This window comes from Neophocaena asiaeorientalis, unplaced genomic scaffold, assembly GCF_003031525.2.
Source record: "Neophocaena asiaeorientalis asiaeorientalis breed wild unplaced genomic scaffold, Neophocaena_asiaeorientalis_V1.1 scaffold479, whole genome shotgun sequence".
Taxonomy (NCBI): Eukaryota; Metazoa; Chordata; class Mammalia; order Artiodactyla; family Phocoenidae; genus Neophocaena; species Neophocaena asiaeorientalis.
The window spans coordinates 2,935,339-2,960,451 of record NW_020173774.1 but is presented as its reverse complement, the minus strand read 5'-3'; the positions used below and the strand labels follow the sequence as shown (position 1 = coordinate 2,960,451).

The following is a 25,113-nucleotide window of genomic DNA, read 5'->3' as shown; positions in this document are numbered from 1 at the left end:
GCTGTCATTTATACCTATCAAGTTGGCAAGAACTAAAAAGAGTAATACTGCCTACTGCTGACAGTGACATAGAAAGGAAGGACTCTCATGGTGGTGGAAATATGAACGTTGTTGACTTTTTGAAAGCAATATGGAAACATCTGTTAGAATTTAAAATGCTGTATAAACAACAAGTTCCTACTATAGCACAGGGAACTATATTCAATATCCTGTGATAAACCATAATGGAAAAGAATATGAAAAAGTATGTATACATATGTATAAGTGAATCACTTTGTTGTACAGTAGAAATTAACACATTGTAAATCAACTATATGTCAATAAAATTTAAAAAAATAAAAAGATTGAATCAGTAAAAAAACATATTTTTAATGTACATACCCTTCAAGCAAGCAATCCCACTGCCAGGAATCTATCTTGTAAACAGTCAAGGGTGACACTTATTGAGTACTTATTTTGTGCCAGGTTCTGTTCCATGCACAATAATATATTATCTTATTTAATCCTCACAACAACCCTGTGAGGTATTATTATCCTTGTTTTATAGGGAGTAATGAAGAACCCGTGGCACAGAGAGATCAGGTGACTTGCTCAAGGAGACACAGATCATAAGTAAAGAGCTAGGTTTCAAATCTAGGCTGTCTGAATTCAGGACTTGTACTCCTAGCCACCAACTAAATCCTCCTTTCATAACAGAAATAAAAGCACCAGGGTGGGAGGAAATAAGCTCAAGGGTATGCTCTGCAGCATTGTTTGTAATGGCAAGAACCAGATGCAAGGGGAATAACCATCCACAGGGAATGTTTGAATAAACTGTGGACCATTCATACCATGGAATGTTACCCAATCATGAAAAAGAATGTATTAGATCTATGCCAGTTGATTTAGAGGGATTTCCACATGTACTAAGTGAGAAAAGCAAGATAGAAACACATAATCTCATTTTGTTTTGTAAAACAAAAACAAATGCCCTCAATAACATGAAGACGAACAACCCAATTTAAAAATGGGCAAAAGATCTGAACAGACACCTTACGAAAGAAAACATACACATGGCAAATACTCAGGTGAAAAGATGCTCCACATCATATATCACTAGGGAATTGCAAATAAAACGAGATACCACTACACACCTATTAGAAGGGTCAAAATCCAGAACATTGACAACACCGAATGCTGGCAAGGATGTGCAGCAATAGGAACGCTCATTCATTACTGGCGGGAATTCAAAACTGTACAGCCACTTTGGAAGACAGTTTGGTGGTATCTTACAAAATGAAACAAATTCTTACCATATGATCCAGCAATCAGCAATCATGCTCCTTGGAATTTATCCAATGAGTTGAAAACTTAAGTCCACGTGAAAACCTGCACATGAATATTTAAGGCAGTTTTATTCATAATTGCCAGAACTTGGAAGCAGCCAAGATGTCCTTCAGTAGGTGAGCGAATAAACAAACTGTGGTATATCCAGACAATGGAATATTATTCAGCACTGAAAAGAAATGTGCTATCAAGACATGAAAAGACAGAAGAAACGTAAATGCATATTACTAAGTGAAAGAAGTCAATCTGAAAAGGCTGTATACTATAGGATTCTAACTATAGGACATTTATAAAAGGCAAAACTATGGAAACAGTAAAAAGATCACTGGTTGGGGTGTGGAGGAAGGAATGAATAGGTGGAACATAGGGGAATTTTTAGGGCAGTGAAACTATTCTGTATGATACTGTAATGGTGGATACATGTCATTATACATTTGGAGATGTGTGGACCGTACATACACAGACCTTAGCTATGGACCATACATACACAGACCTTAGTTAATAATAATGTGTCAATATTGGCTCATCAATTGTAACAAATGTACCACACTAAAGCATGATGTTAATAAAATAGGAAATGTGGGTGCGGGAGTGGTAAGGGGTATTTGGGAACTGTGTACTTTCTGCTCAGTTTTTCTGTAAACCTGACTGCTCAAAAAATTAGTCTATTGATTAAAAACAAACAAGCAAATCCCCTAATGTGTCTTTCTGTATTTATCGTATACATATCATCCCATGTGCATTGACAAAGCTAAGGAAGAGAACACACCTGGATTTGAGGGAGTGATGGTGGGAATGGGAGCGGGTCCAATATAGACTGAATTTTGAGTAAACGCATAAAATTCAGAATTCTGAGCCAAGAAAACATTCCAACTAAACAGGGAGGAAATGAGCCCAGGGTGGTACACAGAAGATCTGGAACTGCATCCAAACTCATTTCTTAGCCACACTGGTTAAGGTTATTACCAGTTTCTAAATTTGAAAATTGTACGTAGTTTGTATTAAAAACAAAGCAACAACCAAACAAACAAAAAGGTGGCTATTTTTAAGAAATGTCCTGTTCTGATCTCCCATATGTGTCCATATCTCACCCATCTCTCAAGATCCAATTGAAATATCCATTTCCACAAAGCTTCCCTGATTGTAACTGCTGAAAAGAAAATTTCTCCTTCCTCTGAGATTCCATAATACTTCACCTGTGTCTTCTGTGGGCATCTGGCATTGCATCTGTATGAATACATGTCTTAGCACTATGTGGGGCACTCCCTGATGGAAATAAACCTTCTTAAGGGCATGTTTGTTAAGGATTTTATTTAGAATGAACTCATAACCTGGAATGAGAAACATAATACAATTCACAGAGTTAACTTGAACAAGATTGTTTGCGACCTACTAAAAGCTAGTTTAGAGTAGCGTTCTTATAGTAATTTCTAGTTCTTTTCTTACTGAGGTCTTTAAGCAGTTATGACTTGAAGACTTCTGGTCTCCTCTGCCCATCTCTTTCAGATTCTCCTGCTCCACTTTCTATGCGACTCTGCTATTCCTGTCCCATCCGATCTAGGTTAGGATGTGACCTCTTGCATCAGGGCCCTTATTGTTAGTGGACAATTCTCCAGCTCCTCATCTGCAATTGCTTACCATTCCTTTTTGGTACCCAACTCCTGGCCACCTTCTTTCAGAAGAGGTTTGCTCATATTGTCACTTCTTGTGAAATGCCCACTTCCCGGGAATGAGTTCTCTTTTCATTTGTCTGACCCTGCAGGTTTCTGTTTTGAGCGCTTATCTGAGCCCTTGGTGTTCTTGCCACCTCTCTTGTAGAGATGAGGAAAATAAGACTCTTTTCCTTTGGTAGGAAGAGTAACTCCTTGATTAGAGTCTGACTGTGCCCCAGGGAATAGATACCTAGGTATCTTACACAGATACACTTTCTGTATCTGGCAGGTAGTTTTCACCCAGCGTGAGGTGGACTCCATTACTTCCCCTCTAGATTATAAACTCCTTGAGGGCGGGAACTGGGTCTAATTTATCTTGGCACCTCCCGTAACATCTAGCACATTTGCACAGTGTCATCTTCATAGTGGACTGATTCGGCAACAACTTAGTAAGTGCCCATGAGCCAGCCATTTTACCTGATCCTAGGGATGCCAAATAAACACAGCTTCTGTCTTCATAGAAAGTACTTGTCTTGTTGTGTTGGAGGTTGGGACCAATGAAAAAAGAGAGGCAGAGAGGTGATAACTGAGTTGGAATATAGGCAAATAAGGGATCATTGTACTATTCTCTTTACATTTCTGTGTTTGAAATTTTTCGTAATAAAAAGGTAGAGAAAGGGGGAAGTGTCCTGGGCAGAATGGGACTCCGAGAATTTAAAAAATAAAATAAAGCAATCAACCAATGTTATGGACTAAATATTTGTGTTCCCCACAAATTCACACGTTGGAGCCCTAACCCCCAATGTGCTATTTGGAGATAGACCTTTGGGAAGTGATTAGGTTTAGATGAAGTCATTCGGGTAGGATCCCATGATTGGATTAGTGTCCTTATAAGAAAAAGAAGAGACCAGAGCTCCCTTGCTTTTTGCCATGTGAGGACACAGCCAGGAGGCTGCCTTCTCCAAACCAGGAAGAGAGCTCTCACCAGAACCTGACCATACAGGCACCTTGATCTTGGACTTCCAGCCTCAAGAATAGTAAGAAATAAATTTCTGTTGTATAATATCATGTGATATCACTTATATGTGAAATCTAAAAAAAATGATACAAATGAGTTTATTTACAAAACAGAAATAGACTCACAGGCATAGAAAACAAACTATGCTTACCAAAGGGGAAAGGGAGGGAGAGGGATAAATTGGTAATTTGGGATTAACGGATACACACTACTATATATAAAATAGATAAACAACAAGGACCTACTGTATAGCACAGGAAACTGTATTCAATATCTTGTAATAACCTATAATGGAAAAGAATCTGAAAAAGAATATACATATATACACACATATATGTATACATATATAACTGAATCACCTTGCTGTACACCGCAAACATTGTAAATCAACTATAAATCAACTTCAAAAATTTCTGTTGTATAAGTCATCCAGTCTCTGGTGTTTTGTTATGGCAGTCTGAGCTAAGATAACCAGCAACCAGAATTAAGTAGAGGATGTGGTCAGAATTGATCTTACAATAATTTGATCAAGGGCTTTGTGATTTGAAGGCCATCAGGGCAGTATATACAACCACCAGAAGCCTGAAATTTACCTTTCCATGCTTAGAGGAGGACTGGTACCTGAAGCCCAACTGGGACTCTTAATTTTCTCCTCTTCACCATTTCTAGGATCTGTAGCCCAGAGAGTAGCTATTCTATAGCAATAGGAAGAATGAACTGGTAAAATCCTGCCAACAGCTGTTTCATCTCTTTTGCTCTAGGTATATTCCAAACTTCTCCCAATCTCAGAAGTGGTAGGATCTTGGGACAGGGAAGGAGTTTATCAGTGAAAGGATCAGCATTCAAGGAGAAAATCGTGTCTTCAGGCTCCTATGTTTTATGAATTTCTTAGCTTTTCCCCAATCATTTCAACAAGTCTGTTGAAGGCTCCAAAGTTTCAGTTGAATAAGTTGCTTGCAAACTCTTGATAGTGGTGGAAAGAAGAGTAAATAAGGGTGCCACCGCCTATGCCTCAACTAAGACTTATTGATTTAGAATTCCTGAGGCAAATTTCCTAGCTGAATATTAGGGGCACTAAAGGTTAAGAACCACTGATTTTACACCCTTTTCTTTGGTTACATTCAGGAAACAAGCTTATAAACTTTGAAACTTTTATTATCATCATTAAGTTTCATTTGATTTACTTGTAACTTAGCTAGATCGCTGGTTATTGTCTCTCCTCCAAAACAGGAGACTGAAAAGTCCTTTCCACCATAGGAAATCCTAAAGGAGATTCGGCTTCCAATTCACTGACTAGTCACCTTTAAAATAAATTCAGGATTAAGGACAATCAATTTTTCTCCCTACCTCCATAGCTTCATCCCCAATGTATTAAAGATGCAAAGGGAACACCTGCCTCTTGTTTTCAGGGAAGATAGAGTGTTGCCTATGGCAACCACCACACCACTTGAGATTTACTGCTGCAGGTTCCCTAAGCAACACTGGCGACCATCTTTGCGGGGACTCTTCAGTGGGCAAGGGCTATGCATAATCTAGATCTATTGTATCACCAGCTACCACTTGTTTCTGACTTTTTTGGGAGACGTGAGAGACTCAACCAACCTATTCACCAGGGGTAGAGCTAAGGAGCCTCTGTCTCCTTTGGGTCCCTGGGGCAAGGGAGAACACAGAGAAGGCTTTCTTTGGAAAAAGCAGAGGCAGCAGCTTCTCCGGGTATAGGCAAATGGCAAGAATTACCTGCGAGGTAGACTTGCTACCTCTTAGTCTGGAACAGTGGTGTTAAAAAGGGCTCTTTTAAAACTCACTTGGCACTTTGGGTGTTGGAGAATTAATAGTTGAATGTTTGCTCTATGACTTGTGGGCTAAGAGGCATCTTTCAATATTTAAACATGCACGGTGAACAACTTCAAGGTCCGGTGGCCACCTCCTCTGTGATGTCAGTGATTCCAGTCTACTGACCGTTTTTGTTATCTGAAATGACCGTATTACATGAACTTTTTTGCTGGCCTTTTACCGCTCACCTGATAATATAGGGGCTTCATCCCTCTGCAAATCCCACCCCCACCCCAATGTTCCTGGATGCTCCATAGGCTACCTAACATCCTTCATTCCCAAAATATCCACAATGCTTGATCAAGAGCTGCTGCTGCTCTAAGCTGAGCTATGAACACTGCCTCCGACCATGCTGCCTGGCATGGCAGTTTCTGCTAGGGACTGTCACCGCTCTGATGGCAACAATACACACACTGTCGCATTCAGTTATTGTGCTGCAGTCCTTGCTGGAAACTGACACCTCTGCAGGCTGGCACTGCCATGACTCTGCTCTCTCTTCCGGGTTCTCTGGGTCTTTCCCATTGCTCCACTGGGTGTCTACTGGGTATCAAAGGAGCACATGGTCTGCAGCAGGGTAGGGAATAATTTCTATCACTCTTTTGTGTTATACACTCAGAGAGTGGTCCCAAAGCATGTTGTTTGAGCTCCAGTGTGTTATAGAGATAGGCAAACAGCTCTTTTCAATGTCCACAGACTTGTCTTTTCTCTGAGGCCTGGATCTTCAGCTAAGTGTTTAGGGCAGAGTTGCATTTGAGTAGTAACAACCACACTCCACACAGGTGACCAAGGCACTAATTCCTGGAGTGCCTGTCATGCCTGATTCCATATTCCCCTAGGAGGAGGTCTCTCGTATAAGGCACCGCAGGCTTCTGGCAAATAAACTTCCTTAAAGCCACCCTACCAGCTAGCCAGACACAGCAGCCATAACGGAGTCACCTGCAATGGACAAGATGAGATCCGTGATCAACCCTGTGCAGCCATGTGCTATCCTAAAGGCTCTTCATGTTTGTAAGCCTTATTTATACTTATAGGATCACAAGATACTGGAGATCAGAAACCATGCTTTCTACTCCTTTTGTATCTGTAACACTAGCATGGTCCCATAACTGTCCTAACATTCAGCCTAACCTACACAGCTCTCCACAATTTGCAAAGTAGTTTTATAAACATTACCTCATTTAGTTTTTTTTTTTTTTTCTCATTTAGTTTTTATAACCACCCTGTAGTCAGGTTATCAGTATCTTCATTTGGCAGTTGAGATGTTCCAAGCTGTCAAGATGTCCCAAGATCCTCAGTGGTGGAGCTGAGCTTTGACCCTCTATTAACTGACTCCAGTGAAGGTCTCTTACCATTACGGCACTGCTGGCGCATCAGGGACCACCTATGGTGCTTACACTCTCTATCTAGCTTCAGTCTTCCCTCTGTATGACCTCTCTTTATCCTCCCCATCTCAGCAGGAGGTGTGAAAGAGGACTAAGGACAACACTTTTGTTTTCTAGTTTTGGTTTAAGATTCTTTTAAATTATTTATTTATTTATGGCTGCGTTGGGTCTTCGTTGCTGCGTGCAGGCTTTCTTTAGTTGCAGTGAGCGGGGGCTGCTTGTCATTGCAGTGCGCGGGCTTCTCACTGCAGTGGGCTTCTCATTGTGGTGGCTTCTCTTGTTGCGGAGCACGGGCTCCAGGCACGCGGGCTTCAGTAGTTGTGGCTCGCGGGCTTAGTTGCTCCGCGGCATGTGGGATCTTCCCAGACCAGGGATCGAACCTGTGTCCTCTGCATTGGCAGGTGGATTCTTCACCACTGCACCACCAGGGAAGTCCAGGGCAACCCATTATTATTTCATCATTTTTCCTTTCTTTTTCAACTTGCTCTCTTGTGTTTGGGGTCTTCTCTTGCTTGGACCCCTGAGACCTTGTTGTGGACTGCATGTTTGTGTCCGCCCCCCAAATTCATATATTGAAGCCCCAACCTCCAATGTGATGTCTTTGATAGGTAATTAGGTTTAGATGAGTTCCTGAGAATGGGGTCCCCATGATGGGATTTGTGTCCTTATAGGAAGAGAGACCAGAGCTCTCTTTTTCTGAGAGGTGAGGACACAGCAAGATGGCAGTCGTCTCCAAGCCAGGAAGAAACTCTTCCTCCTGGAACGGAATCTGCTAGCATCTTAACCTTGGACTTCTCAGCTCCCAGAATTATGAGAAATAAGTTCCTGTTGTGTAAGTCACCCAGTCTATCTATTTTGTTCTGGCAACGTGAGCTAAGTAATACAGACCTCATAGCCTACTCTTTCTTTGCCTTTGACTCCCAGATCTCTCGCCTGCCATAGTAATGGTAAGGAGAGGATCCCTCGTTGCTGCTTTGGTCCTTTGGTTCCTAGGCTTTTCTTGACTTGCTCCTGGGAGGAAACAGTGTGAAGGCAAAAGTGCTGGCTTCATAAGGAGAGAGTCAGAAGACGTCATTTCAGATTCCAACCCTGCTACTATCTGTGTGAGCTCAGACCAGTCCTTTCATAGCTTCATCCCTTTAAGGCTCAGTTTTTTTCAGCTGCAACATAAGGGGATTGAAAAACAAGATACAGGATCCTTTCTGGTATGAAATGCTCTGATTTTATCGAGTTGAACTGGCATCCTAGGTTCCTTCTCTGTTGCTTTCTGTCTCTTGACTACCCAGCATTCCTTTTTATCAGCCACAAATTCCGACGTTCTATCTGTCCCTCTTTCTAAGTGCTGATCATATATTTCATATTATCAGATGCAATGCTAATGTACACCTCGGCTATTTCCCTGGGAAAAGAAATTTTTGCTACAGAGTCAACTACAGCATAGTATTGTCTTTGTAAATTAAAGAAAAAAAATTTAGACCAGCTTCTCAAAGACAGGGAGTTCATTTCGCTGAAGCTAGTTCATGTACAAAATGTAGGAGGTGTTTATGGCTTGTTGGTTTATATGACTTGAAGTTAAGTGGTCTGCTCTGTTTTGTTTTAGATCTTTATCCCACTACTTTTGATGTACTTTGCGCAGCTTTGCTGTACTGTCTTCTATGGAAACTTTGCTAACCTCTTTCCATTATTTTGGTGTGGTAAGGGAATATTATTCTAGTTCTTTCCCCAATTCATACCTCAAACCCCATCCCGGAGGAGATGTAATTCATGATCTCCTCTTGGGTCTGTCACATACTTGGAACAGCTGGTCCCGTGGCTGCATCTTTGCTGCTGTGAAACCCCAGCTTTAGCAGTATGCGTGTTCAATTTTTTTCCCCCCAAGTCGACAGGGTTGGTTTGCAAATGGGCCCCCTTACACAGAGGGCAAGGAGAGAATGAAGAAAGAGGCCAACCTCTCCAAATTGGTAGGTGGCAGGTTTAATAAGCAAGGGGACGTATTTACAACGTTTGTCTTGGGCGGAGGCGAGATGAATAAGTCTCCATACCCCCGCACTAGAATCTTAAAAGTTTATATAGAGGTCTTAACTGGGTTCAGTCACATATTCAGTCCAGATGGGTTCCACAACACCCTACTCTCTCAAGGCTGCATCCTTGGAACAGCTCCTACTGAGGGAAAGGTAGGCAGAGTGTACACTCCAAGGACAGGGAAGGGAGTGAGGAACCTCCAATTGCCCGGGTCCACCTGAAGGGTCAGCCAGCAGTCACATCCTTTTGATGACCTCCTCCAACATACAGGGCACTACATAAACACGTGGTAGCTGAAACTAATTCAGCCCATGAGACTGCTATCAACAACCCTTGGGGTCTATCAACAAGGGATAGACAAGAAATAAGCAGACATTGCTACTGCCACTGAACCAGATGAGCTTTTTGTAACTGTGAGGGATTCTTCAGGGACTGTAGGACAAGGTTGCCAGCTGATCAGTGGGATCAGCTGTGTGGCCTATTTTTTTTTTTTTTTTTGCAGTACGTGGGCCTCTCACTGCTGTGGCCTCTCCCATTGAGGACCACAGGCTCTGGATGCGCAGGCTCAGTGGCCATGGCTCACGGGCCCAGCAGCTCCATGGCATGTGGGATCTTCCCAGACCGGGGCACGAACCCGTGTCCCCTGCATCGGCAGGTGGACTCTCAACCACTGTGCCACCAGGGAAGCCCTGTGTGGCCTATTTAAGCCATTTCATATGAAGCTGGGTTTGTATCTTTGAGAGTTCTTGTTCAATAAAATTGATGAATGGAAATGGGGAGACATTTTATTTCCTCCTCCTGTGAAATTCTCTCTCCCTGAGATATTTCTCATACACTCTTCTTTCCCTGAAGTGTGTGTTCTTTCTAGAAATAAAATGACTCTGATTCCGGATTCTACAGGTCGAAGAGTAGTTCAGACTTTAACCCTCCCCACTGGCTTCCCTGAAAGCACCTCTTCTCACAAAGACCTTGGTGCTTGGATGAAAAGCTTGATTCCTGCCCCCACCCCACCCCATCTTAACTGAACTCCTTTTAGCCGGGTCTCTATTGGTAGAGAATTTCTTCCTGATGAGTTTCTCTTTAATAAAAAAATTTATCACCTTTATTGAGATATAATTCACATATCATAAAATTAACCTATTTAAAGTGTACAAGGTAAGGGTTTTAGGATATCCCCAGACTTGTGCAATCATCACCACAATCTAAGTTTTGAATATTTTTATTACCCGAAAAGGAAATGCTGTATCCATTAGTAATCATACCCATTCCTCCCTATAGCCCAATGCTGCCAGCCCTAGCCAACCACTAATCTAATTTCTGTTTCTATGGATTTGCCTATTCAGGACATTTAATATATATGGAATCATACAATATGTGACTTTTGTATCTTCTTTCACTTAGCAAAATGTTTTTAAGGTTCATCTGTTGTAGCATGTATCAGGATTTCATTTATTTTTATTGCTGCATAATAATCCATTATATGGATATACCATATTTTGCTTATCCATTCATCAGTTAATACACATTGGGTTGTTTTTGCTTTTGTGCTATTACGAATAACGCTGCTATGAACATTCGTGTACAAATTTTTGTATGAACATGTTTTCATTCCTCTTGGCTATACGTAGGAGTTGGAATTGGTCATATGGTAACTCTGTGTTTGACTTTTTGAGGAACTGCCAAACTATTTTTCCAAAATGACTGTTCTATTTTGTATTCCCACCAGCAACGTATGAAAGTTCTGATTTCTCCACATCCTCACCAACTCTTTTTATTGTCTGTCTTTTTTATTTTAGCCATCCTAGTGGCCATTAAGTAGTATCTTACTGTGGTTTTGATTTGCATTTCCCTAAGGACTAGTAGTGTTGAGTATATTTTTATGTGCTAATTGATCATTTGTAGATCTTCTTTGAAAAAATACCTATTCAAATCTTTTGTCTATTTTTAAACTGGATTATTTGTCTTTTTCATATTAAGTTGTAAGAATTCTTTATATATTCTGGGTACAATTCTTTATCAGATATATGATTTGCAAATATTTTCTCTCATTTGATAAGTAATCTTTTCACTTTCTTGATGGTATTGTTTACAGCACAAATTTATTTATTATTATTTACAATTTTATAATTGAAGCAGTCCAATTTATCATTTATTTGTCTGCTGTGCTTTTGGTGTCATAGCTAAGAAAGCATTGGCAACCCAAAGTCATGAAAATTTACTCCTACATTTTCTTCTAAGAGTTTTATAACTCTTACTTTTAAGTCTATGATCTATTTTGAGTTAACTTTTTGTGTATGGTGTGAGGTAGAAGCCCAACTGTATTCTTTTGCATTGATATATATGATTTTATGCCAGTACCACACTGTCTTGATTTCTGTAGCTTTGTAGTAAGTTTTGAAACAGGGAAGTGTGAGTCCTATAACTTTGCTTTTTTTAGGATTGTGTTGACTATCCTAGGACCCTTACATTTTCATGTGAATTTTAGGATCAACTTGTCAATTTCTGCAAAAGAAGTCAAGTAGGATTTTGACAGGAATTGCATTGAATCTGCAGATCAATTGCAGGAGCATTGTCATCTTAACAATATTATGTCTTTCAATCTATGGACATCTTTCCACTCATTTAGGTCTTCTTTCAACAATGTTTTGTTGTTTTCAGTGTACAAGTCTTGCATTTCTTTTGTTAAATGTATGTCTAAGTATTTTATTCCTTTGGATGTTATTATAAGTGGAATTGTTTTCTTAATTTCATTTTCAGAATTTTCATTGCTGGTGTATGGAAATATAATTGATTTTTGTATATTTCTCTTGCATCTTGCAACCTTGCTGAACTCACTTATTAGCTCAAATGGTTTTTTAGTGGATTCCTTAGGATTTTCTATATACAAGATCATGTCATCTGCAAACTGAGATAGTTTTACTTCTTCCTTTCCAATTTGAATGCTTTTTATTTCTTTTTTCTTGCCTAATTGCCCTTTCTGGAACCTCTGGTACAATGTTCAAAGAGGTGGAAAGAGTGGACAGGAGAGTTTTTAAAAGGCTTTATTTTCCCTGGAGACCTGGTTAGAGTCTAACAAATAACGACAGTGAAGAAGTAGAATCAATGGCTTCCCACTTGTCTTGGGGACAGAACGAGATTAAACTACCTCTTTGGAGAAACTATTTTTAGCTTTTATGCAGTCTTGGGGTCATGATTTAATGGTAGTTAGGACTCTTTCATCTTTCCTTTCTCTCAAATCGAAGTCCAAATGGGATCTTTGCCAACTACCCCTTCTTGTACCCTTCTTCCAGCCTTCTGTTTCCTTGCAGGGGCAGAGTCCTATGTGCTCAGTTTTCTGGAGGGTGCTTGATTGCCCAGCAAACCCTTCACTTTTCTTTTGGCTTTTTAAGAAGTGCCATGGGATCCCCACATTTCTGCAAGATAAACTGCTCAAAACAAAGTTAGATTTTGGATGACAGCCCTAGAGCACCAGTCATGTCTGCCTGAACTCTCAGAAGAGGGAGAGTATTCACTTTCGGATAAAACTTTCCTATTTTTCTCTTGCTTTACTTTTGCAAGTATGTGCTGAGTGCTACAAGGTACCAGCACTGCATTAGGTTCTGTACATGTTGAAATAAAGTGATGAAGAAATGCTCTGAACATACAGAAGTCCTTGGCCTCAAGGAAATCACAATTTAACGGGCAGGCATTAATTTATTTAAGAAATATCTACTGAGTATTTATTGTGTCCCAGGCACAGAGTGAAGACCTGGATAGTAGCTAACAAAACAGATACATTCCTGCCTATCTGGAGATTGCTATTTAATTAGAGAGCCATTCATGTAAAGTGGTTAGACTGTTAAAAATAAGTTAGGCTGTTAAAAATGCTACAATAGATTAATAATAATAATAATCTTAGCAATCATTCGTAGAGCACCAATTATCACTACTGTATTTTAAAGGTAGCAATTTATTCAATCCTCCCAATACTCCTGTGAAATAGGTGTTGTTATTATACCTATTTTACAGTTGAAGAACTGAGGCCCAGAGAGGTTAAGTAGTTTTCTTAAGATCACACAACGAATATGTTGTGGAGTCAGGATGTGAACTCATGCTTGGGAGCCCCAGGGGGGGAAAAAAAGCTGTGACTAATTTTTACGGAGATTGTAAACTCCTGCGCTGAGCTGTGCTTTAAAGAAGTAGTAGAATTTCAAATAACAGATGGGTGAGCTTCAAGGGTATTCCAAACACAAGGAGAAGCAGGAGCAAAAGTTAAGGAGAAAGTGCAGAATGTACTTTGACAGGAAAGGAGCCCACGGCACTCCTGGGTGGAGAAGGGCTGGGTGGGAAGATACACGAAACTTGAGAAGCTGAAAAAGAAGTTGCAGCCAGGTTGCAAGAGTTTGAATTGGACTTAACTAAACAATGAATCCATAAATACTTGATGCTTGGAAGTCACAGGAAAAAAATCTCTAGAGAAATCGAAGTTGTTATTAAAATTGGTATGAAATGTAAGGATGGAGGATTTGATTCCTACTTTGGTTTCCACATCCAGCTTTTAGTGGAATGTGGCTCAACTCAGAGCTTAGAGTCGTGGTAGGGTCGGAGGTTAAACCCTATTATCCTACTTCATCGTATCTTGCCCCTATTTTTAACTTAGAATTTAACTCAATGTTATCAACTTAATCAAGAATAAAAAGAAATTAGGGCGTTTTAATTTTATTTTGAAAAATAGACTTAAAAACCACATACAAGTGTTTAGTTTCTTAAAGGCAGATTATTGCATAAAATAAAGACATTATTATAAGTATAATCAGTAATTTTTACATATATGGTTTTAAATGAATTTTAGAAGGAAAAAATGCCACCAGGATTGAATTTTTCTTTCTCATAGAGCTCCTATAGTGTTTTCACAGAGCACTTGCATTCTGCAGAAAGTTTGGAAATGCACACAATTTCTCAGACTGTTGCATAGCAATGATAAAAATATTGTAGTATTTTTCTTACATATATAGTTTGAATAAATTTTAGGAGAAAAAAATCATTGGCATCTTTTTTTTTAAACAGACCATAGACACTGGAATACTCTAAAGTTTGGGAAGACAACTCACTTTGGAGATTCAAAGGCCTGGATTTGCTTCCAGATTCACCATGTCCTGGCCGTGTGAGCCAATCATCAGATTGGTCAAGTAAACTGACCATCTATACAGTGGAATAATAGCTACTTTATGAAGCTGTGAGAGTGCTTTCACTGGACATATAGAATCGCACCATAAACACAAATATATCCAACCTCTAAAAACTGAACTGTACATGCTTAGTCAACCAAACAAAACATTTAAGACTATAATTTTCTCTTTTTAACTCTGAAGTTAATCCATTTTTGCAGCCCTAATTCTATTCTCAATCTTCCTAATCTTTTGAAAGTGATTTGGAAAGCAGCATGTTGTTGTCTATATGCTTTTAGCACTGAGAGGGAGAAAATTAATACTTGAGTGCATGCTATGTACCAGACTCTAATCCAGGTTCCTCTATGTATTTATGATAGTTGATTCTTCTAAAAACCGCACGAAGTAGGAGTGATTTTCCAGAAAAGGAAACTGAGGCTCAGAGATAAACCTGGAAGTGGAAAAGCCCACTGGAAAGCTTAGGTCTAACTGTCTAAGCGAGGTCTAACCCTCACTCTTTTTACTCTTTATTCCCGGCTGCCCTTTAAACATGCCAAAAGAATAAAATTATTTTAAAAATAAGAACAAACAGAAATAATTTCACCCTAAAGAAGTCTTTTAAAATGCCACGAGGACTCTAGGGATAACCGGAGACATCCCTGGGTGGCACAAAGCCACAGTTGTGGACTGTTATCCCAGCCCAAAGCGACACTGTAACTTTAGCCCACTGTACTTTCTATTTGGCCATAAAGACATCCAGCTTCCTGGAGCCGGCTTGCATTTGGATTCCAGCTTCCTGGCTCCTGCTGTGGGATTGTGGTTTTCAACTGCCTGTAGTTTAAACAGAGAGGACTAGAAAGCCTAAGTGGAATGGAAAAGGGAGTCCAGCTAGGAATCATGTAGTTTAGAACTTTGACCAGCAGGTGTCGCTGCAGACAAGGGAGAGGGCTACTTTCGGCCTTAGAGGCAGATGATGGGTTTTCTAGTTTAACTGAGGAAAATTGTGGTGGGAATGAAGCAAAGAAAGGTAGATTAGCTATCTACAGAAATCAATCCCAATAATAGAAATTTTTCTTAACCAATAGCTGGAAAGGCTGGTAGAAAAATTAAGCAAACCGCAATTATAATGAAAGGTAGCTGCCGTAAAAACAGTGTTTCTCTAGTGTCTACCAAAACAATGCAGGGCTGTTTGAAGGTGAGCACTAAAAACTGAGAGGCAATTCCCAAGGCAGGTGTAGCAGAGATGATGGCTTTGTAGTCAGGAGAGATGTGAAGATAATGTGAAAAGAGGAAAGCTGCAGTTTGTCGGTTTAGACCCAGGGAAATAAAGAACTTCTGTCTAACGTAGACCTTTGAAGCGTGCCTTTATTTTCTGTGAAATGAGGTGAATTCCTAGAATTGAGATACACTTCTATATTCAAGGGAAAGAAAAGGATCCAAATATGCCAAAATCTTAATATTTGTTGAGTATCACACTTTTCATTTAAGAGAAAGAAAGAAATTGTTAAACATATATATGTAGTTTTTGGTTTTTTTTTTGGTCGAGCTGTGCAGCATGCAGGATCTTAGTTCCCCAACCAGGGATTGAACCTGTGTCCCCTGCATTGGTGCAGAGTCTTAACCACTGGACCTCCAGGGAAGCCCCAAACATATTTTTTTAATACGTGTAAATATTTGGGAGTTGATCACAGAGTAACTAAGTGTGACTTACCTTAAGGATCATATCCTTTTGTGAAAAAAGTTGTTCTGAATGAGCTCTTTTTCTTTACTAAATGTATTTTCCCACTGATTTTCCTTATAAAACCACAGGTGTACTTACCTGAGGAAAACATTGATCCCAAATGATAATATAGTCACATCTAAGAATGCAGAAGACCTTAAAACAAATCACACTTAAAGGTCTTTTGGATGATCTAAAGGGTAATTATTTAATAATAATCTAAAAATGCTTAAACCGTATCCTAGGACATATGCAAAGTAGTAAGGGTAATTTTTATGTTTCATTTAGTAGCTTGAATGGTTGCATTAAAAAGAAAAATGTAGGCAAGCAGGACAGAACATCCTTGACCGAAAGCTGCTCTCAAGCCCCCTCCCCAAGATATTTTACAGCAGGAGACTATGTACTTACTTTGCTCAGACCTGTTTCTGGGCACCCAGAGGATGCACTTGGTCATGACTAGGTTGGTCTGGGATAGGAAAGGAAAGGCGAGAGCTGAGGTGGTAACTCAGAGCACTGCCCCAACAGAGAGAAGATGCACCTTCAGCTCACCCAGAGAACCAGGGCACACTGAGTGTCCTGACAATGTGTATCCAACGGTGACCTGATTTCTGTGTGACGGCAGAACTTATAACTGGTTAATAATGGCCTTGTTTGGGAATATGTGGCATGTAAACATTATATGATGTTGCCTTTTGTCATACAGAGTTTCTGAATAATGCTTCTGTGTCACTGAATGCTCATATAATGCTAGCTTCTTTCAGAGCAGTAATGAGCTGGGACAATGTAGACTGAGGCGTTAGACTTTCTTCAAGGTCCCGATGCCTCTGAGAATCTATGGAGTTATGTGGTGAGGCTGCAGTTTCCTTTCAGGTTGTTGGTAAACTGCTCTGCAGACAGGCTAAGTGGGCCTTTAAAATCATAAAAGAGTTAATGTATTCCCTCCCACTGCTTATATCACTCCCCACTCAGACCTTAGGTCCTCAGAGGTTTTGCATCACTTCCAGAAGTTCCTAAGGGCTTATCATATCCATCAAGAATGCCTTGGTTTGCCCTTTTCAAATTTTAGAAACAAAACGCAATGACATTATGGAGGAAAATGTCTCATTTTCATCTTTGAATCTATCTTTTGCTTTTTTAGAAAAGAGCAAATTGTTATGGTGGTGGATTGGAAGCTGGGTGGTGGCTAGCTCTGTCTCCACCCTGGACTGCAGGACTCTGAGAATCCAGCCCTCAAGCTATCCCTCTGAGTCTGCAGCAGGGCAGGAACACACCTTCCGTCTGTTTTCTAAGGGCAGCAAAACTCCTGCACAATAAGTAGTGAGCCTCTTTCTGGAGCTACTTGCAAGTAAAGCCATCACTTGAATCAGTTTTGCTATCTGTTGTTCTTTATTGATATGTTTCGGTGCCTGCTCTGCCCTGTTCTCCAGAACTCTCCAAATCTTCTTCCCTGGGTCTAAACTGAATTTGGGGGGGAGCTACTTTTCCTACTAGCTACTACTCTGACAGGGTTTATAATCCAGTGGGGGAGGATCTCAGCTTCCAGAGGTAGGCTTCCTGGGTTTGAATGCTAATTCTAGGATTCACTTTCTAGCCCTACGACCATGATCAGCTCCTTTAATCCCTCTGTGCCTCATTTTCCTTATCTGCAAAATGGGGATAATAATATATTCTGTCTCACAGCGTTGTTCAAGATTAAGTAAGTTTATTTATATAAACTGCTTAGCATAGTGCCTGGCAAATTGTTGTTTTTGTGAGTTCCTCCCAAACTTAACTCGGTTCTTGGTTTTCGACAAATAATTATTAAATACATACATCTAAACTGTTTTCCTTTTTCCCTGATGATCTTCGTTCATCAATCCCCTCCCTAATTTTCTATATTATTCTCACCAAAGAGGACTCTTCAGAGAAATCTCCAGCAAGTCCAAGTCTCAATAGGACACAGCATCTACTGGCCTCTATCCATACAGGCACAGAGCATAAATCACATAATACACAGCATACGCATTCTGGCCATTACTAGGGACAAGAGTGATCTGCCTGCCTCTTCTTCTGGGAAGTTAGACCAACGCTCCATTTTCTAGTTTCTCCCCAGAGCCTTCTTTGTTTTTGACACCCTCCAGAGAGCAGCAGAAGTTGCTGTACCTGATGTTCAAATGATCTCCATGGGTGGAGGAGAGGCTGTAAAGTTGTTACGAGAATGGTTTCAGTGCTGCTCTTGCAGCCCTTGGAGCAAAAGAGTTTTCCCCCTTGCCTTACCGCTCATAAGTTTTCTGTTGAGACCCCCATCCTCCTCCTTTCCTTAAGGAGATAGGATAACTGGGACCCTGGGGCCCAGCACCAAAGTTAACGTACAGTCCCTGTTCGAGGCAGGTGAGTAGGGTCAAAGTGATGAGAGGCTGGCCACATGCCATCATTTATATGCAATTGAATGAGCTCAACCAATGAAACGGCTTAACCACTGCAAGAAGCTGAGGACCACTTCATCCTTATCCTTATTTGCTAGTAAAGAAGCCAATTAGTGTTAATTGTGCTGGTAATTTGGAACAGCAACCAGGGAATTGATTCAAGGCAATTGTGGAATGACCTCCCTGTCCTGTCCTAGTCCCAGCCATTATTCATAGTCAGATGGGGAATCAGAGAGCTAGTAAATATCTTTTGGTCAGAGAGAGTAAATAGGGGCTCTGCTTCTCATACATTCACAGTGCCCTGGGTGTCAGTTTTTAATATTGTACATGCAGTGACCTGACAATACAGTTCTGCCATCAGGAGAGACATAGATGTGGAGGGGTCAGGACTGGAAGGAGGAATACATTTCAGCATTGGAGTGCTCACAGCCTTCCCTCCTCCCCACTTGCCTGACCAGACCATCTCGTTATTGACAGTCCAGTAGCCTACCCCTCCCCGGCCCTACCTGAAGCTGTTAAAGCCCATCTACTTAATAAAGGGGGGGGGGGAAGAGGGGGAAACCTGGGAGTTAGTGAGGGCTCTGGAGGGTGTGGAATGGCAGATAACACAGGAGAGAAGAAAAAGGGATATGAGATTTACTACTGGAATTTGATTTGATCACCTTTAATGTCCTTGGAGAGTCGCTGGTAAGGGTGAATTTTTATTTTATTATTTACTTATTTATTTTGCCCAACAGACGTAACGTATTTAACCATGACGTGCACCACTGCTTCATCAGGGTTATACAAGTGACAGAAATAGGACGCAGGCACTTCTTTGACAATCATCTAGCTATAGACTTATTCAGAGACGGGGTGGGAGGAAGGAAAATGACGTCCCTGCTCTGGCCCTCACCCACCCAATGACTGGGATGCGTGTTTGGGCTGGTTTCTCCGCCCTTGAGCACGCAAATCCTAATTTCCCCATTCCTCTACATTTGGTGACAATTAGAGTGGTTGTACCGGGTGAGTTGGGTTTTTTAAGAGGAAGGAATTTTACTGAAGAATTCCCCTGCCTCGCTTCCGACTTGGTTACAGTTGCTTCGATACTGTAGCTATTCCTGCCTTTGGGGCCTCAAGGGCTAAAGTGGGACAGTGCTAATATTTCTGGTGATGAGGAAATACTTTGTTTTAAAGGAGCCTGGGTGATTGCCGAACTGGGACAGAGGTCACACTAGGGGTCACATTAGCTGTTCCGGGGGGATCGAGGGCGGGTTTGGGTCAGGCATAAGCACCCCCCGACTCCGGCAACGCTGCGGCGGCTTGGAACCTGCTGGCACACTGGCGGTGCCCACTGTCTCCTCCCCGAAGGGGGGCACCCGGGAGCCGACACCCGAGGAACCGTGCCCACGCGGGAAGGTCGAGCTCGCTGGTGAGGTCACGGTTGCCATGGCTCTAGGCAGTGACGCGCGTCGGCACGTGACGAGCGGTTGCTCCTCCCGCGGGCCGGTGCCTGCCCGCATCGGCTACTACGAGATCGACCGCACCATCGGCAAGGGCAACTTCGCTGTGGTCAAGCGGGCCACGCACCTCGTCACCAAGGCCAAGGTAGTGGCGCGGTGGGACCGGGCGGCGGCGGGGCTGCGCGGCCCGGGACCGTCCGAGTGCTGAGGGCGCAGGAGAGCCCCGCGACACCGAGGCTGAGGGGTCGGCGCGGGAGCGGGGCTCGGGAGAGCGTTGGGGACCGGGGAAACGGGTAGGGGGCTGTCGGGCGAGCAGAAGGTGGGGGACACCGGGGGACCCGGGAGAGGGTAACTGCACGGCAGAGGGGACGCAGGGGGCCACTGAGCGCGGGGACCTGGGGAACTAGGGAGCCGGGGATGGGGAGGGGGCTCCCTGGGCTGTGCGGAGGGTCGTAGAAGGGATGATTGGAAAGAAGAGGTTTGGAACTCTCCCGGAGCCAGGAGGCAGTAAGCTAAGAAGCCTCTGGAACCAGCAGTTAGGAAATCCTAAGGGAATGAGGGCAGGGGAATAGGAAATGTGGACCAGGAGGATGGGGGGAAAACGGGTGAAACCGGCAGCCCGCAGATGTGGGATTATGAGGGGAACGAGGATAGCTGGGGCACGTACCAGGGGTATGTGGTGGGTACAAGGTACTGAGAGGTATGAGGGATCTGGTACCTTTTGACAGAGGCACCAATCAGCATTTGATCGTCCAAGACTGATAGATGGTGGGAATGGGAGTCTGAGGACAGACAGGATTATTGGAGGAGGCGATGAAGAAAATGGGGAAATATGGAGGAAAAAACACTTTATTTTTCTGCAGGAAGGGGGTCAGGGAACAGAGGCCCAAGGGGGGCCCAGGTTTGTGGTGGCCCTAGGTACTCAGGGGTTAAACAGTTTGGGAGAGCTGGATTGCTGGTTATATTTAGTTGTTGGAGGGTCCAGAACTGTGGGCCTTATAGAGCCCAGGGTGGGCTGTCAGTGGTGAGGGGAAAGCCTGGTGACTGAGGAGGTGTGTGAGGAACCCAGACACTCATGGGGCCCTTTGGTTCCCAAGGGATTTGTGGAGCTGTGTGGTGAAATTGGGTAAGGTCAGTTAGGAAGCCATATCCATTTAATATTTTACATAGAAAATTCATTTTTGGAGGAAATATGGTTAGCTCTTTCCTGTGGTCTTCTTCATTGGGAGTATTGGAATCGAAGACCCGAGGAGGAATTGTTTGATTTTGACAGGACTCACAAGCCCATTTGTACTCCGGATTTCTTTATTTGCTCCGTCTCTCACTTGAATGAATACTTTAGACGTAGTCATTCATTATATTTAAAGCTGCAATTTGTGTTTCCCTCACCCTGATTAATGAAGAACTGTTACAGCTGCCGCTGCTTCCTACCAAAGCCGTGTCAATTCCCCTCCCCTCCTCAGCCTAGCCTCTGGTTCTTGTCACCTACCTTGTTTCTGCTCTTCTGGCAGCCCCTTGCTTTCAGAAGGCAGTGACTTACACCTCTGCCTTGTCTCCTGCTCACTTATGACCTGAAGTCCCTTTTTCCCTCCTTTCTGTCAGACTGTTAGGGGCCCTTCTTAGCAGGGTGGCTTTGGGGGGTGGCTGTGGAAAATTGATTGGTCAGTTTCACTTTCTCTGGGGGGCCCCCTTCAGCCTTTCTGTCAGTGTCTTATCAGAGGGCCTCAAGTCTGCAGGTCTGAGCGGAATGAGATCCCAAAGTCCCAGGTTTCCTGGTGCTTCCCTCAGCCCCCCCCCACCCCCCGCAGGGAGTAGACTGAGCCAAGACTCTGGTGCATCTCTGCCCCCCTGAGTGATTCCAGTTGTGTTTACTGTTAGCCAAGCCAAATTTATGTTTACAAACAGCTTTAGTTGTTGGAGCCTTGTTCCTTGTTTTGGTATTTCCTTTCGCCAAGGCCTCCCCCTCCCACCTAAGTAATCACTTCGAGCTCCTGTGATTATTTTGCTCTGACCTCTGGGGGACAGACTCTATGAACTTAGTTGGTTGCCTGGTTTATGGTATCTCTGGTTTAAAGAATTTTGTATCTTACAGCCCTTGGATACACCAAAATATTGATTAAAAAAATCTTTGACAGAGGGTTGAATGTTTTTGTAAATGTAATTGCAAACAGTTGATTCTTGGCTTTATATATAATAGAGACATTTCTATCTTCAGTAGTCAGCAAAGCCAGTGGCTAATTATGGCTGGTCTCCCCGCTTTCTAATTTTCCAGTGTGTGTGTGTGTGTGTGTGTGTGTGTGTGTCTGAGTTTTTCTCAAAGTCTTTGGTATTCTTTAGGACTGCAGCATTTTAAACATCAGCTTGTTTATAAATGGGTGTCACTGTTTATGTTGGTTTTTTCTTTGATCATTTGTGGTGTGCAGTTATGCAATTCCTATGCATGGAAATATTCAAAATCTTGAATGAGGCTGAAATGGCTTGGACAATGAGTTGCATGTGTGACAGGACCACACCAGCACTCATTTGTGTTTCTGTAGTGGTGTGCAATTTCCTAGTTACAGTTATAGGCACCCTGTGTTTCTCTGCTTAACTTACTCTGATGACATGAGTGAAGCTTAATTCACAAGGAGCTGTCATGTGCTCTGAGTACATGATGAACATATTTTGGCCTGCTTCATGCTTATCTGAATCCACTTTGGAAAGGTTTCTCAAATGCTGACAGCTCAGATGTGTCTAAGAGCTGTTGACATACAGTATGATGGCCTATTGAGGCCATGGTTTGGTTATATAATGGCAAGGAAGGTGCCTGGGTATTGGCAGTGCAGAAGCTGCTGTTCTGTTACTCAGGTAGATGGATTTTTCTCCCATGCACTGCAGTGTTTACCTTACTTCTTCAGTCAGGTCACTTGGAACCAAAGAGAGCTAGCTATTTTTTTTCCCCATCTCTTTTCAGAATGTATCATGTTTTTTGTTTTGTTTTTTTGGAGGTGTGTGATTTTTTTTCTTTCTCCTTTTTCTCCCTGTAGGCCACTGAATGGTCTAGGTCTTTCCTATAACCATATATAACCATCACACTTAGGTAATTCAGATGATATTTGTGTTGTCTGAAAGAGGTTAGGTAATAGGTGTTTTCTGAACATCAGAGGAATACTTATGGTCACCTTTTCTTACACACATTACCTATTCCATGGACTGAGAGGCTAAAGTAAACTTTCTTTATTGACTAAGCTACTGTGCTCGGCCCAATAATAAGTGGTAAAACTGGCCCTTTCCCAAATTCTGTTAACTCTCAAACCTCCTAGATCAGGACTCTGGGATGAATAAAATTAGTAGAGAAAGGGAAATATTTTCCTATTTGGTTGTTGGTGACTTTTGCAGCACGGCGTTCATGAGCTCAGACTTAATATTGGCAGAACTGCAGTGCTTAGAGCGTCACTGCAGAACAGTTAACAGGAGAGAATATTCATCTGTGACATACTTTGGTCAGCAGCTCACCCTGGCTGTCTTTGTCCTACCTTCTTTGAGTTCCCTTTTCTGGAGGTGCCTTGGTCTGAGATTCTCTGGCCCTATTCTTTTGGTAGGACACTATAAAATATTAAAGAGATTGAAAAAAAGAAAAGATTTTCTCTTCTCAATTGCTTATTTGGTTGCCTGTACCTAATCATACTTTCACTGGTTGGATGAATGGGAACGAAGAGTAGATATATTTTGTATGCATTTTAAAAAAGAGCATACATGACTATAAAAGCCATTGGTCAAATACTTTAAAAATGTATTTTAACAAATATATTGATATATCACCTGCCTGTTTATTGGTTTGTGGTAAGAGCTTGAGCTTTGGATGAGACAGCCTGGGTTTGGATCTTCTGCTACTTCATAGCTGGGTAATTTAACCCGTCTGTGCTTGGATTTCCTCATCTATGAAATGAGATAACAATAGTACTTACCTCACAAGTTTGGGTGTTATGAAGATTATATAAGATAATATATGTGAAACTCTTAGAACAGATGTACCTGGCACATAGTAGGTATATAGTAAATATTATCACCTTCTTTTTCAAAAATATTTATTTGTTTATCTGGCTGTGCTGGGTCTTAGTTGCAGCACTCGGAATCTTTGTTGCTGTGTGCAAGATCTTTGTTGTGGCACGTGGGATTTTTAGTTGTGGCATGCAAACTCTTAGTTGCAGCATGTGGGATCTAGTCCCCTGACCAGGGATCAAACCCGGGCCCCCTGCATTGTGAGCACGGAGGCTTAGCCACTGGACCACCAGGGAAGTCCCTATCACCATCTTCATCATCATCATCATCAGATGCAATAGTAACAAAAATGAGTAAGACATAGTCCCCTTTGTTTGCTTTTCACCACTTTGGAACTGTTCATGAGTGCCACTTGTTTAGTGTAGGTAGATGTCATCCTGATGATGTGCTGCTTTCAGGTTAAAAAAGTAGTTTGCTATTATTTCACGTGCCTCTTTGAGAGAGTGGATTTAATTCCTGTGGACTATGGGCTAATTTCATGCGATTGACATTTAAAAATATAGTTTTCCATTAAACTTTTAAAATAGTTATGAGACTTGTCTAATGAAGACTGTGACTAACACTGGCTTTTATTTGGGCTGCCTTGAATATTCAGGGTGTTTGTATAGCTACACTTTGTCAGACTGGTGACAGAACAGAGTTTGAGTGCAGTCTTTCCTCCAGAGATTCCCTTAAATTTCATGGAGAATATGAAGAAATATTCCGACAAGCTTAAGGAGACACTTGCACTTGGGTGCAGGGTGTGCTACCTAGAGGGCCAAGGTCAGGATTCTTAACTTGAGATATTACACAGAAAAAACATTGTGCTCCCTGACCCCCTTCCAAATACTGACGAGCCAGGACACATCTGTGTGCTGTGTGGTTTTAGTGCGAACTCATTTCCACGAGGAGAACAACTCAAAGTGGGCCAATAGTATTATTTTCACTTCTAAGGATGATGCTTGTGCTCGTTAGAAGGCTGAAAACAAGATTCATTAGTAAATAGAAAAGAGAATTATGTCAAAAAGAAATTGAAAGCAAGATTTATATTAGTTACATTTGAGGAGGATAGTTCCATCCCTAGATAATCTAGAAATGACTATTGAAAGACAGCTAGCTTCATTTTGAGATAGGTTGTTGAAACTT

The 25,113-nt window shown here is 41.9% G+C and overlaps 1 protein-coding gene across 4 annotated transcripts in view; it reads left to right on the top strand.

Moving 5' to 3' along the window:
- Window positions 1-19,984: 19,984 nt before the first annotated feature.
- The window catches only part of SIK3 (SIK family kinase 3), a 243,942-nt gene continuing 238,813 nt past the window's right edge, over window positions 19,985-25,113 (top strand). For 3 of the 4 annotated variants that reach the window (XM_024751743.1, XM_024751744.1, XM_024751742.1), the window contains exon 1: window positions 19,985-20,092. The gene's annotated coding sequence lies outside the window, so the exon portion shown is untranslated. The remainder of the gene's footprint in view (window positions 20,093-25,113) is intronic. The other variant, XM_024751740.1, reaches the window with a different exon arrangement.